This window comes from Haliotis rufescens, unplaced genomic scaffold (assembly GCF_023055435.1).
Source record: "Haliotis rufescens isolate VD_foot unplaced genomic scaffold, xgHalRufe1.0.p SCAF_13, whole genome shotgun sequence".
In the NCBI taxonomy this organism is placed as follows: Eukaryota; Metazoa; Mollusca; class Gastropoda; order Lepetellida; family Haliotidae; genus Haliotis; species Haliotis rufescens.
Genome location: NW_025963813.1, coordinates 8,277,655 through 8,293,270, shown reverse-complemented (window position 1 = coordinate 8,293,270; position 15,616 = coordinate 8,277,655). Strand labels below are relative to the sequence as shown.

Sequence of the window (15,616 nt, the reverse complement as noted above, 5' to 3'; positions counted from 1 at the left end):
TCCCAAGCCTTAATGCCTGATTCCCAAACTAAGACCCCATATCCAACTCCAGTCCTCAACTCCCTACCCTAGTGCTCAACTCCCTACCCTAGTGCTCAACTCCCTACCCTAGTGCTCAACTCCCTACCCTAGTGCTCAATTCCCTACCCTAGTGCTCAACTCCCTACCCTAGTGCTCAACTCCCTACCCTAGTGCTCAACTCCCTACCCTAGTGCTCAATTCCCTACCCTAGTGCTCAACTCCCTACCCAAGTGATCAACTCCCTACCCTAGTGATCAACTCCCTACCCTAGTGCTCAACTCCCTACCCAAGTGCTCAACTCCCTACCCAAGTGATCAACTCCCTACCCTAGTGCTCAACTCCCTACCCTAGTGCTCAACTCCCTACCCTAGTGCTCAATTCCCTACCCTAGTGCTCAACTCCCTACCCTAGTGATCAACTCCCTACCCAAGTGATCAACTCCCTACCCAAGTGATCAACTCCCTACCCTAGTGCTCGAATTCCAAACCACAAACCATTAAAATCCAAACACACGAAAATCAAATCCCTAGATCCGAATTTTAAATAATCCACCCTTAAATCCCCAATCTGGAATACGCAGCCCTCAACACCTCCCCAAACCAATCCTGAAGGCCTTCCATCTCATGGCGCTGCTTGAGTCTTTGGACAGGGTGCGCACATAATTTGAAACAGCCTTGAATTTTAGAATTTGTCTTGATTAGGCCTTGATTTTAGAGTTTGTTTTGAAAAGGCCTTGATATTAGAGTTTGTCCTGAAAAGGCCTTGAATCTTATAATTTGTCTTGAAAAGGCCTTGATTTTATAGTTTGTCTTGAAAAGGCCTTGATATTAGTGTTGTCTTGAGTAGGCCTTGATTTAAGAGTTTGTCCTGAAAAGGCCTTGAATTTTAGAATTTGTCTTGAAAAGGCCTAAAATCAACGTTTGCTGTCAAAAGGCTTCAAGTAGGCACTATGCCTTGACAAGGCCTTTAATCACACCCAAACTGCATGATGAAGAGTAATTTAAAATTTGCAGGTGATTTTGCAGACCTCTTTTGCATGATGATTGTGTGAATTACTCATGTTCTTCCAAATGATTCCAACCCGGATGATGTTTTGCCTTGAAAAAAGCCTTGAAAAGGTCTTGAATTTGTTGAATCTGTATCAACCCTGTTGGGGGCTGTCATTGTAATGAGTGATTTGTTCTATGAGCACTTCTAGAAAAACAAACAAACAAAAAGGAACACGAAATAATATGATGCTGATGCTGACATATTTATTGTTACATTGCAGAGATTGAAACTGTAAAGTGCATCAAATCAAGCTTCATGGCTTCCACCAAGAGATTTATAAAGCGCAGCCCGGTCCAGTAACAGTAAGTAATTTGATTGATTTCAGTATCGTGTTGGCCCAGAACCGGGAGACGCTTCCTCAGGGTGACATCATTTTGCATACGCCAGATCGTCGCATGGCAGAGCCTCAAATCATTGTCGAGTCTCCTGAGGAATAATCTTGCCATTTCAAAATCAAACAAGTGTATCTAATGCAATTTCCTAGATTAAATATCAGAGGGTACCATACTGCCAATTTTAGCTGTGAACAAATATCGTACAGACTCCAAAACAGCCTTCGGTGCTTGCAGTGGCCATTTTCTGCTGGAACAGATTAAAAATATTATTTGATGTCATCTAATGCTTGCTTTAGTGTTGAAGCTGGTGAACGTTTCCCAGAAGGTAAACAAATCATTGAAGTCAAATTTACATCCAATTTACAATTAAATACATGTATTACTAGCTCAGGTCTCTATGCAGTGGTTTGTATATGTAGGATGTTTGTTTAATGTCGGCAAAGATGTAATTAGTTTTTTGCAAATAGACATTGGATTTATGCAAATATATTTGTTTGGATAAGTTACCTGGCAAATTGATTGATGGAGTGAATTAAAGATGCACTGTCACCACTCTCTTTGTGATAATCACATTCATTTTCTGTGAAGAATGGAGTATAGGTATATGTGGTCTCTACAGGATGCACTGTTAAAAAGGGGCAATGCTAGGGTAAATCTGCAGCTCTGGTAAACAAGTTTGTTTGCCTGGTAACTCTTGCTTTTTCATCTAGATCAATAAGACGACAAAAGGTTACCTTTTTACTGGAGGGCAATGTCACACAAGGTCCTTAGAGTGTCTAGACCTAAGCTGAAAATTGGCACCAAATCATTCAACATTCAAGGCCTTAGTATAACTTTCGAAAAGTTTCATCGTTGACATGTGGAGGACATTGTACTTTAATGTCCCATGTTTTTCGGGTGAACAATTGACTTGCCTTTGCATGTGTTTGTGATGGTGCCACTGGTGGTTAGGATATACTCACCAGGTCAAAGTATCTCTTAGCAGAGATATCTTATGATTATGGAAAGGGTTTTCACAGTTGATTTGAATCAGAGACGTGGTCCCAGTTATGACCCTTGGTTTGTCAGTTACACTAACCTTAACAACTAAGAACTATCAAATCCTTCAAAATGGAACTAAACTCTAAGCCTAAGCCTTACCTCAGCAAGCATCAGGTTGACTGATGTCATTGGAAGTTAGCTGAGAAGTAAATCTATCTAACGTGGACAGCAACTTATTCATAGTTCATGACGTTTGATAACAACTACAATTCTTACTAAATTTCTACCTCTATTACATCTCTGCCATAAATCCTGCATTTTGGCTTCAGTCACACTAAACAAATTTTCAGATTTTAAACAGATGTCCTCTTCACTGTCAATTACACACAATTAGTTGTTCCCGAATAGCACTATAGCTATGACGTGCGTAATGGCGGGAAACCTCACTTTTCTCCTGTGTGTGCTAGAGTCAACACCTATTGTATTAGTTGTAATGATCTAGCACTTGGTTGTTGTCACATTTACCGGTAATCTAAGATTGTTCTATAGTTTTCTTAAAACAGATATATTAAGTCATATTAAAAGCTGCTAAATGACAATGACGACGGTGATGGTGGTGGTGATGATGTTTAGTTGAAAGAATGGAGAATGTAAACTCGGGTGAGGCTGATTGGGTAAATAAAGGTAAACACTATGACGTCCGTCTGTTTGGTTGGTTGGTTGGTTGGTTTGTTTTGCACTCAGCAATATTCCAGCTATATGACAGCCGTCTGTAAATAATCGAGTCTGGACCAGACAATCCAGTGATTAGTATCATCGATCCACGCAATTGGGATTGATGATCACATGCATCAACCAAGTCAGCGAGCCTGACCACCCGATCCCGTTAGTCGCCTTTTACGACAAGCATAGTCAGCTTTTACGGCAAGCATGGGTTGCTGAAGACCTATTCTATCTAGGAATCTTCACAGGTCCCATCTGTTTGGGCATGTGCAGTTGTGGGAAATTGTGGGAAAGAATGACTGTATCATAATCCAGACAGAAATATCAAATTTAGATGATAGTGGTGTTGGGAATTGTGTTGATTAAAACATTAATGGAGTGGCTGACGTGTTATTGTGGTGAATTCTATGTGCATCAATAAGTACTGTTGTCGATGCACAAACTAAAATATTGAATTACCATCAATAGTGATGATAATGGTAACGACAATGATGACGGTGATGGTGGCGATGATGGTAATAGTGGAGGTGATGGTAGTGGTAATGACAAGGATGATGATGATGATGATGATGATGATGATGATGGTAATAATGGGGTGATGGTAGTGGTGATGTTCATGATGATGATTGTCTTCCTCCAAAATATGATAATTAAATTTTCCTTGTGTTCATTGAAATTCCTGCATCCTGATTAGCTGAATTGGTCACGTGTTATTGCATTCATTTCTCAATGGTGATGAGACGGTGCTACGCGGATTCATACAGTTTGCACATCGGTTTTTCGATTCATACCTCAATGAACCGAACAAAATACACAGTCAATCCTTAATTAACACGTACCACACAAAGGATGGTATTTCATCACATGGTACTTTTTAGCCATTACAACATGAACTGATACCACATCATGGACTGATGCAGCGACTCAAGAGTATTTTGTACATGATATCACTCCACATGGTCTTCTAGTTTTTATTTGAACCTTCTAGTTCTTAAGCTTTTATGGGTCTGCATTTTGATGGTACTCTAGAGACATATCAAGCTTTGGGCACCAGACAAGATAGATACGTATATGTCGTCATATTTTCTAATCTTCCCCGAGGGGTTTTAGCCAGATGAAGTATTATATACAGAACCGTTTCTCGCACCTCTGGTGAATCTTTACAGGTTTTATGCATGAGTTGATTAAAATGGCCACCACTTGTCGACTGTGCTGCTGATGAAGTGAGGGCGACGAACTCGGACCCTAGATCGCAACTTGATTGGTGATTCCAAATCTCCTGGGTTTGTCGTCTTTCACTGATTTGATAATCAGTGGTATAATTCAGGGTTTGATTTATGCCTTATGATTTGAGTATTGAGGTCTAGGTGTAGAAGAATTATTTAGTCCAAGAGTGATGAGGACAGTACTTGAAAGGCATTCATCATGGATTGAAATGTACGTATCAGGACTTTTTAATGACTGTTGAATGATGTTTGTTTCCGGTTGAATTTACATCTTGAATGGGAAGAAGTCCATTCAGTGCTTTCTATTCAAGCCATAGTTACCAAGCTATGTAAGAAATATTAAACATTAAAAATATGAAATATCTCAACTTCTAAGATTTTTTGGTAAAGAAAATGTGTAATTCAATTACATGTTATGTTTCGTACTTACTTGAAATACCAGACATTCCAAGAGACAGGTCATTCCGTGAGTGTTAGTTCGGAATGACAATAAAAAAGCACATTCAGATTTGGAGATCTGCAAGATCACATTTGTTCACATTACTTCGAAAGTTGCGTCATTATTCATTTCAAAATGATGACATGGATGTCTGTGCATATTAATGCTTCTTCAGATATCATTCTTCGCAAGAAAAGAAAATCAAAATGTACTGGAACGCTCAGATGTAGATTTTTCACCTGAATATTTCCATCGACATAACTTACCCCCTAATGTTATTGTATCTTGACTAAATCTACCAGTAATACATGTCTTTATACAAACGAACTGTAAAATCAACAAACAGTAATGTGTCATTTTCTCCATGGGGCCAAAACCTCTAATCATTGCCTCCACAGTTGCCATCGGCAACGACCCAACTTGGTGCTTGAAAGTAAAACATTCACTTTCTTCAAATATCCAACGTTGTTTTCAAATGGAGTTTTTATATCTCAATCTGGCACAGTATCTCTCCCTCGCACACGCACCAGACAGACCACCCTTGCAATGTTCTGATTGTATTTTACTGCATGCCGTTTCTAATGCAATGGAGCCGCTACTCACAAATATGTTTCCACAGAAATGGCAATCGTCAAAATCACCACAATTTGTGGCTCGATGGTTGTTGAACAATACAAACGGTTTATTTTGGGAGATGAACCTCCAAAATCTAAACCGTTGAAGGAGCATGTTTAGATAGTCAGATATACTCGCAGCATTCCGAACTTCACCCAGTAACTGTGTGGATTATTCAGCAACCATTTCAAGTGAGGAAGGTTTGTTTTTAGGGACATAGTATATGTTTTACATGTAAATTGATCTGATAACAGGCTGAGTACAGAGGTCTAAGAGACAGCAGAGGACATAACTTCTGGTTTGAGTATCCTACCAGCTGTCCATCATGGCCTTTTGGTGAAATTTTCCACTGAAATTCTCATGAAACAGTTTTATTTGCGAGCGTTTCGTTTTTATTGTTATTTTTTTGAAAGTTTTCCAGATTTTGTGAAATTAGTCAATTAAGACTTGGCACATTGTGGTATGTTTTATAAATTTTGTGTCAGTTTTGTGTCATGGGAGTACACATATTTCTTTCAACTGAGATGTTATATGACTTTATTCAGTGAAAACAAAGTTTTTAGATTTTGTTTTTTTGTTTTTTGAAATTCTGTGATATTTCTTTTACATACTAGCTAGTTCAACAGTTTGATGTCAAAGTTCCAGTATAAAGGCTGTACCTGTGACTGTTAGACTAACATTTAGTCTCTAAAATCTTATATTACACAATATCCTTCTTGACTCTAAAAAAAAAAAAAAAATTCCCTATGCTGATTTCAGAATAGAGCCAGCTTGAGCTGGCTAGACTTGCTTTTGTATGCATTTCTAGGTTATTTTTTTTATTAAAATAAATATATTCCCAGTCATGGTGCAGGACTATGTGACTGTTTGTTGGTTCTGTTTTAGAAACATTTTGATCGTCATATTTTCGTCTCATCTGTTGTTAGAAAGACTTAGGAAGCAAAGAAAGATGTAAATTCCTGCTTTTTACCAGGTAGTTCAGAGTATTTACTGATATCTATCTTTAGTGATCCTCTGTAACCTAGCCCACTATTTGGCAACCATTTTTATGCCAATTAATGCGAACAAATTCTATGTTTTGAATGGAATGGCGCATCATAAAAATGGGCCTATTAAAGTTGTTGTTTTCATTTTTTATAAGGAAATCCCATACATCAAAATGTTGTCCTTACTGCAGTAGACCCACGAAGATCCGGGGAAGAATAAGTCTTCAGCAACTCATGCTACCTGTAAAAGGCGACTATGCATGTCGTAAGAGGCGACTAACAGGATTGCGTGGTCAAGCTCGCTGACTTGTTTGATGCATGTCATCGTATCCCAATTGTGTGGATCGATGCTTATGATGTCAATCACTGGATTGTCTGGTCCAGACTCGATTATTTACAGACCGCCATCATGTCGCTGGAATATTGCTGAGTGCGGCGTGAAACAACAAACAAACAAACTTAGTACAGTTATTTTGTCCCATGGGGATTCTGTGTTAGAATAGGTCCGCAGCAACCTATGCATCAAATGTTTGCTCACTATATCGATCACTGTAATATTGATGATGCAGCGTTAAACAACAAAGAAACAAACAGATGAAACATGTTTAGATTAAAATGAAAAATGCAGCAAAGAGGGTTGGGGTGTTCTAACACTGTCAGGCAGGTTATTATTATTATTATTATTATTATTATTATTATTATTATTGATGCTGTTTTCAATGCATATTGGGGGGGGGGGGAAAGTCACAGAGAGTTTCTTTTCCTTTCCAGCTGTGGTACATGTCTAATTGATGATGAAAATGCTACGCTTGCTGTACACCAGATACCTGTTGGCCATGTTTTAATCAGGTGATGCGCATAAGACCAGAAAAAAGTTCCAAACGAGAAAAATACCCCCCAAAGCGCATTCAGAATGATTAATAATGACAAAACAAACTTAAGCAAAAAAATTTATATGAAAGTTGTACAGAAACTCTTGGACAAAACTAATTCTGCTTCCCTCTTGTTGTTGGTTTTTGCAGGTTAAAGCAGGGATTTGTGAGAAGGTAGCTTGAAACTTACGAGCGTGAACTGGTATAATTTGCGTAGGGAAGTTTGTTGCGGCATCCAATGCGGACACTGTGATACCATAGGAGGAGGAGCTGTAGGTATTGATGAAAGTACCGTATTTGACGTAATAAGCGCCCAAGGCGCTCTCAAAATTAGAAATAGGGGGCTGTTGTTAGAATATTATATTGGTGAAATAAACAGAGTTGAAAAATAAATTTTGTGGTTTATGCTGACACCCTGAAATGTCTATATATGACAGATATATTTTACCAGAATTTAATTGCCCATAACTAAGGGTGTTATAACACTCGAGTGCATATTATATGCGAATAAGTAAGTCTTGTGTACATTGGAAGGGGTACTAATTGCGATTGTTCACTGGCCAATATGTTAGCAAATATCGCCGTGGGCGCTTATTAGAGCGGGGCGCTTATTACGTCAAATACGGTAAGTTAGGGAGGCGTAAGTCTTATAGAGGGAAGCAGGTTGAGGGACAGTGGCATTGTAGGAGAGTCTCGGAAGTGTTTTTTTGCTCCTGTTGAATTAATGGTTCTTACAACACACTTAGCACTATTTCAGCAAGGAGATCACTCCCACACACTGTTACAACAAAACATCACTACAGTTCTTATTATGAGGGATTCCGCATACACAGAATAGCAACAACAAATTTGTTATTTTTGTTGTTCGTGTGTATAACACTCATGGAAATGATTTGCATCTTGTGAAAGCATAAGTTAATTTTCAACAAATTCATTCAAATACAAATGAGAGCCTTGATGGCTGTGATGTATCTGGATGTGATCTTGTTGCATATCCCTATTCCAACTGTGTCAAGCAGGAACAAAAAGGTGACTGAAAATGGGATGTCCGTTGCAAAGGAAGTGATTTGTGCATTTTATTTGTGCTGTCAAACAAAACAGGGTGATAGTATCTGGTATCAAGCCATGAAAATATCCAGATATTTTGCTATAGCACCAGCAAAAGAGGACTTTAGTTGTAGCAGGATCACGCGGGGGTACATGGGGTTTTATCTTACCGACATGTTTTAATATGACATTGTAAAATAATTCAAATAAATTCCAAATTGATAGGAAACAGCTGCTCGATTGAGCTGAGGTTAGCTTAGCTTGCGCTATTTCATTTGACATCCATTGTTTCGGAAAAAGCGTGCTGCTTTTTGCTTTGAAGCGGGGTATAAAGGATTTTTTTGTCTCTCAGAAATCCACGTGCAGCCTGATTTGCTCATGGTGGGGTATAAGATATTTATTCCCCCGTTGAGAAATTTATTACCCTCCAAGGCGGGTTACAGAGTATTTTATCATGATCCCGTGGACCAATCAGATCTCATCATTCTGACATGGAGGGATGATAAAATAGATTTTATGAGCTTCTTACAAATCACATGTCAACGATTATAATATGGCCACAATAACTGTTGATATTTGTATCAGCTTCACTGCTGGACCAAACGATGGTACTTGATGTTAAGGGGATAAAACAAAGACTGGTCAGCCTGGAGTCAGTATACTGTGTTGAGTAATTATGTTAAAACTTTGGCATGGTATCTCAGTGGGCTAGCACCAGAAACATTATCATACACATGCCACGCCACGCCACGCCACGCCACGCCACGCCACGCCACGCCACCCCACCTAACCCCACCCAACCCCACAAAAACCCTACCCAACGCCATGCCAACCCACCCAACACCACCCAACTTCACCCAACGCCACGCCACCCAACCCCACCCAACCCCACCCAGTGCCACCCAACACCACCCAACCACTCCCAACCACTCCCAACCCCACCCATCGCCACCCAACGCCACGCCACCCAATGCAACGCCACCCCACCCAACACCACCCAACTTCACCCAACGCCACGCCACCCAACGCCACCCAACCCCACCCAGCGCCACCCAACACCACCCAACCACTCCCAACCCCACCCATCACCACCTAACGCCACGCCACCTAATGACACGCGACCCAACCCCACCCAATGCAACGCCACCCCACCCAACGCCACCCCACGCCACACATGTATGGTTATTAATATTTTAGTACAATAATCTGGAACACGATGTTATCCCCATTTTCCCCCCTCCCCCAGTTATCAGCTCTTCCACCCAGCATGGAGTACATAACTATATTCAGATAAGATGTATGTATTTTCATTTAATAACTGATATGACTGACAATAAAAAGATTTAAAAGCTTTTAGCAAACTTTATCACTTTGATCCAGTCAAAGTCGCCTTCAACGTTATATTGTCATCAAGATTATTCAATATCAATGAATCATTAGCCCATTTTTGTATCGGCTCTCAACATTTTAATATGTTGTATGAGGAATTATGAAATAAACACATGTAGGCAATTAACTTCTCAGTTGGAGCCATGTCACACTAATTATTTCATGTCCCTAATCTGATTCTCGGATCCTCTCCTAGCCAGCTAATACTGATGAGATGGGAAATGCATATTATTTTGTAATTTTGGCGGAGCTCGGTCTCTGGTATCATTAAATGGTTCTCTGTGCAGTAATTTCACACAGCATTCAGGACACGTGCTATTACATGTTTTTTCTGCGTGTCTGAATTCTCTCCCTTATCATCTAGCCTCATTTTGAATCAATCAGAATACCAATAAATAGATTTAATGCTATCTTGATTACCGAAATTTGAATTTGGGAACTTTTAATCAGGCCCTTGCTTGGGATTAGAGCATGCCGGTCAGCCATTCAGTGTTATTCTGATCCGGGATTCCATTAGAGGCGACATTGGTTAATTACAAAGGGAAAGCTCCCTACAGTGACTACTGAGAATTTCATCTGAGTCCTACTCCACCTTGGCTGAAGGAGATGGACTTGGCCCTGTAGGGGAGTTTGAACAATACAGAACGCTGGCATTGTTTTGTGAATTAGGTGACATGTTTGGAATACTGTTTATGGTTTGGGAACATTCCGTGTTTCTCCGCCCAGATGAAAAAAGGAATCCTTCCAAGCAAGTCTATCTGTGAGCAAGTCTAGGTTATAACCAGTACAATGATGATATGTGGCTTTGTTAAAACTATAATTTTGAAATGCTTTGAAGAACTTTGTACTTGAAGTGTTTTATTACAGATGGTTGACAAATTTGCTTCTCTCTAAATAGCATGTAATTTTCATATTGGCATTGTTATATAGTACAGGAAAAGCCCAGTTGGAAAAATTCCAATTTTTTTTGTTCAAAGTAACAAATTTCTGGATCAATGACTAATGGGTCCGGAAGCTGGGTTGACAAATTTGATGAACAATAGAAACAACCAGGACAATTTTTTGTTGATAATTTGGTTCCCGTTTCATGCTGAAAAATGTTTGGGTAGATAGTTAAGAATAAATTGACTGCATGAGTGAATGATTTCAATGCCCCACTCAGCACTGTTCCTGGATTATCACTAAATAGAAAAGGCGAATGAAGGCCAGAGAAAACAGTGGTTGACAGCATGAGCAACACCTCATAACACAATCAGCCAGGCCACTCATTGTAGTCTGTTGTTTAATGCCACACTGGGGGGCACGGGTGGCCCAGTCGTCTAAGGTGCCACGATTCGCTGTGCAGAGTTGCATCCCTTGGGCACGCCAGAAACCTAATTGTGGGTTGTAATCCCGGTTCGCCCAGATTATGTTTCTAGGTTTGTCAGCACCATAACCGTGCTCGTGGGTCTCACCGAAGTGGTAAACGTCTGAGACCTGCATCACTTCGGGCTTTTCTCCCACATTAAGCTGACACGCCGTGATATAACTGGAATACTGTTAAAAGTGGCATTAAACCCAACTCACTCACTCACTCACTCACTCATTAATGCCACACTGAGCAATACCAGCGATGTGATGGTGGACTGTAAATAATTAAGTCTGGACCAAACAGTCCAGTGATCGACATCATGAGCATTAATCTACACATTGGGATATGTTGGCATACATCTACCAAGTCTACCATCTGACCACCCGATCCTGTTAGTTGTCTCTTTCGACAAACATGGATTGCTGAAGAACAAATCTAACTCAGATCTTTTATGAGTGCCCACTTTGCATCCATCCAACCTCCTGGGAACCTGACCCGTGAAGATCCGGGGTAGAATAGGTCTTCAGCAACCCATGCTTGCCATAAAAGGCGACTGCTTGTCGTAAGAAGTGACTAACAGGATCAGGTGGTCAGACTTGCTGACTTGGTTGATGCATGTCATCCATCTGAAATTGTGTGGATCGATGCTCATGATGTCAATCACTGGATTGTCTGGTTCAGACTCGATTATTTACAGACCGCCGCCATATAGCTGGAATATTGCTGAGTGTGGCGTTCAACAACAAACCAACAAACCAACCAACCTGGGAACCTATTCTTACCTGAAATCTTCATTGAGTGGAAGAAATAAAATGTTTCCTTTAAGATTTTGTTGGAAATTTCCTGCTCTCAGTCCTTCATTTTGTTTTTAAAACTATAAGAATTACATAAAAGCTAAAAGAAAGAATTTGTGGATGTCAACTTCTTTTATTATGAGGAATACGTTTCAGAATCGATTGCACTCATTCCTTCATCAGGTGAGGTGAGGTGAAATGAGGTTTAACGTCGCATCGTAGATTATTGCACTTATATAGCGACATGCATGTACGTGTGTGTGTGTGTGTGTGTGTGGCTGCTTGTTCTAGTTCGGACTGATGCCGATTTATAGTGCTAGCCCACTGAGATATCATGCCGTAGTTTTAACATGAATACCCCACTCAGACACAGTATACTGACTCCGAGCCGACCAGTCCTTGTTTTAGCCCCTAAATGCCGAGCGCCAGACAGGGTAACAACAAGTACAATCTAAAACGTCTTTTGGCATGACGCAGCCGGGGATTGAACCCCGGACCCTCCGCTCTTCAGGCGGACGTTCCATCACTAGACCACGGAGGCCTTCATCAGGTGAATGAATGTGTGCGTGCAGAGAGCATATATATATGTACACATTAAAACTATAAAAGTAATAAGAAAACAGGTGGAAACATTAACATGCAAAGCTAACAGTCAATTTGCACAGATCAGTGATGAGCAATGGACAAATGGAAGCCAGGCGTTACATTAGAACTGATAGTAATAGGCAAAGACTTCACAGGAGTTGTATCTGTAATAGATGTTTGTTTGGTTCCATATTCCAAGCCCCGTCATACCAAAAGATGTAAAAAAAAGGTACTTGTTGTTACCCTGCCTGGCACTTAAAGGAGATCGATGATGAGCAAAGGGCAAATGGAAGCCAGGAGTTACATTAGAACTGATAGTAGTAGGCAAAGACTTCATAGGAGTTGTATCTGTAATTGATGTTTGTTTGGTTCTGAATCCCCGGCCACGTCATACCAAAAGATGTAAAAAAAAGGTACTTGTTGTTACCCTGCCTGGCACTTGGCATGAATGAGATAAGTCAAGGACTGGTCAACTCGGAGTCAGTACACTGTGTCTGAGTGGGGTATAAAACTGGCATTAGTCACTATGTAAGTGCAATAATCTTGAACGTGATACTAAACCCCATTTCACCTCCCACTGAGTATGAACTTCGGGTTATCAGCTACATACCTGTTCTCATAGCTGTCACCAATGTGGTAAACATCAAAGTCCTGCATCACTTTGGGCTTCCCATTATCATTGGACTGTGCATCGCCATCCACAAGGCTTTTTTTTATCAAAGTCTTGTTTCCACCCTTGCCACATCAAGCCCACTTTCCTGATGCTAAATATGACTGGAATAGTAAAACATTTCACAAAATCAGCATCCAAGACTGGTACACCTTTGTATGGAAGTGATTTACCGCTGCCTGTCTTTGTTGACACGTCTTTTTCATCTTTGTTTCAGGGGTGAAATCGCAAATATTTTTGTTACCTGGATTGTTGCCTATTGTAGTCACCACCTTTGTAAAGCTGTATGAGATAAGAACAGCGATCTGATTGTATATTATGTTTTCATTACAAGGGGCACAATTCGTAATCTGTGCGAGATGACGCGGGATCGAGACAAGAAAAGTGGCCTTGATGTGGCAAGTGTAGAAACTAGGCTTTGATAAAGGCTAGTAGACACACTTGTCTCGGGAAGATGGTAGAAACTAGGCTTTGATAAAAGCTAGTGGACACACTTGTCTCGGGAAGATGGTAGAAACTAGGCTTTGATAAAGGCTAGTGGACACGCTTGTCTCAGGAAGATGGTAGAAACCAGGCTTTGATAAAGGCTAGTGGACACACTTGTCTTGGGAAGATGGTAGAAACTAGGCTTTGATAAAGGCTAGTGGACACACTTGTCTCGGGAAGATGGTAGAAACTAGGCTTTGATAAAGGCTAGTGGACACACTTGTCTCTGGAAGATGGAGATTGGGATATGAATGAAATCCTGCTCAAAGCTCATTCTCTCTTTCACAAGACAGTATGATGTTTGTTGGAAAATTACAGAAGATCTCTCGGGAAAACTTTTGAACATGTTATTGACTGAGGTTGATGGAAGCAAGTTGTCTAAAGAATGATTCAAAGTCTGAAATTAAAGAAATTTTCTAATGAAGGTGATATAAATAAAACATCTTACAAGACCATATGTCCATGTTATGGGTCTCCTGTGCCGAACTGCTCTCACTGATTCTGATTTTGATGTGAATGATGATGATCGATCGATGCGGTGCAGTCGTTCTTTGATACGCCATACCCATTATGATAGCTCAAAGACGATGTCGGGATTGGCTTGGGGCTTGCACATATATGAGCCTTCTTGAAGGGTATACTGTTTCATATCAGAGTATCCCATGAAAGAATTAATACATTTCAGAGACACAATTTTTGGATAAGTCATATTGATCTGAAAGAAATAGTGAACAGGATCTGTGACTAGACATGAATTGAAGTGGGTACAATTAAGTCCACGGTATCAGGGTCGCCTGAAGCTCAAAGTCAAAAACACACAAATGAGTTTTTTGTAAGGGCCCTGCTCCCTTGGTCACTGTATGGTTCTAAAAGACTAATCAAGTGCTACATAGATCTGGTTCACCCAAAGTATGTTTCTAGCTTTGTCAGCACTGTACCTGTCCTTGTGGGTTTCACTAATGTGTTAAACAATCTTTAGACCTGCATCACTTTGGGCTTTCCTCCCACATCAAGCTGACATACTGTGACATGACTGGAATACAGTTCAAATCAGTGTTAAACTCAACCCACTCACTCTTCAGACATCCAAAAAGTTGGACGAAAAGAACACTGAGATTGACAGGTTCGCCATTGTCATGGCCATGCTCCCACAATCATGGCTCCTAAAGGAGTTCTAGTCACAAGCATCCCCAACATTGGATGATGTAAGCATTGATTGTGTAGGTGCAACATTGTTGGAAGCCATGCTCCCATAATAATCTGTCCTTTTGAGAATAATTATCAACTTCCAGGAACAAATTTTGTAATGAGCATCCATTATTGGAAGCCACCGTTTGATGAGGATCGTGACGTTCCACTGGCACCATAGGTGGACTGCTAGATTTAGGAGAAGGAAAAGCAATACTATTGATCAATCTTACTGGAGACCTCTTTCATTGAGTCAGTTAATTACCGTCCTGACACTTGGCGCCCACCATCCAGCCCCGATTGTAGAAGGTGTGGGCCCCAGCTGGGGCCCTGTTAAGGAGCAGTAATCAGAGCACCTTGTTAAACTTTGCTGCTAATGGCTTTCATTATTGATGAATCTGTGTGAATGATCTTAAGATGAAAATAGAGACTGTTACCTCCACTGACAGGCTAATGATGTTGAATCAGCTCATCTTCAAATCAGTTTGACATTTGCCGGTGTCGCAGTGGCCTTCAACATAGATGTCAGGAACTTCGTCATCACTCTATGTACGTTATGTTATGTTGGTCAATGTGTTCATTATTACCACCACCACATCATTATCATTGTCCTTGTTAATTAATATTATCATCATCATTTCAGTAATCTGTAGGCCCTCAGCAGTAGCACACCCAATCTCATTAAAATCGCGTCAGGTGAACTTTCTAATAAGCCGATTGGTGTCGTGGTTTCTAAATTCTCGGTATGACTAAGCAAAGCATTCAAGCCAGAATATCTGTTTCTATATCTTGAAGGTGAGGTGAAATGGGGTTTAACGTTGCGTCCAAGATTATTGCACTTATATAGCGACGTGCATG

The 15,616-nt window shown here is 40.4% G+C and overlaps 1 protein-coding gene across 3 annotated transcripts in view; it reads left to right on the top strand.

The window, feature by feature from the left end:
* Positions 1-15,616, top strand: part of LOC124149284 (D-glucuronyl C5-epimerase-like) — a 349,514-nt gene that overhangs the window by 190,440 nt on the left and 143,458 nt on the right. For all 3 annotated transcript variants that reach the window (XM_046520755.2, XM_046520758.2, XM_046520759.2), the window contains one exon: positions 1,292-1,373. The gene's annotated coding sequence lies outside the window, so the exon portion shown is untranslated. The remainder of the gene's footprint in view (positions 1-1,291; positions 1,374-15,616) is intronic.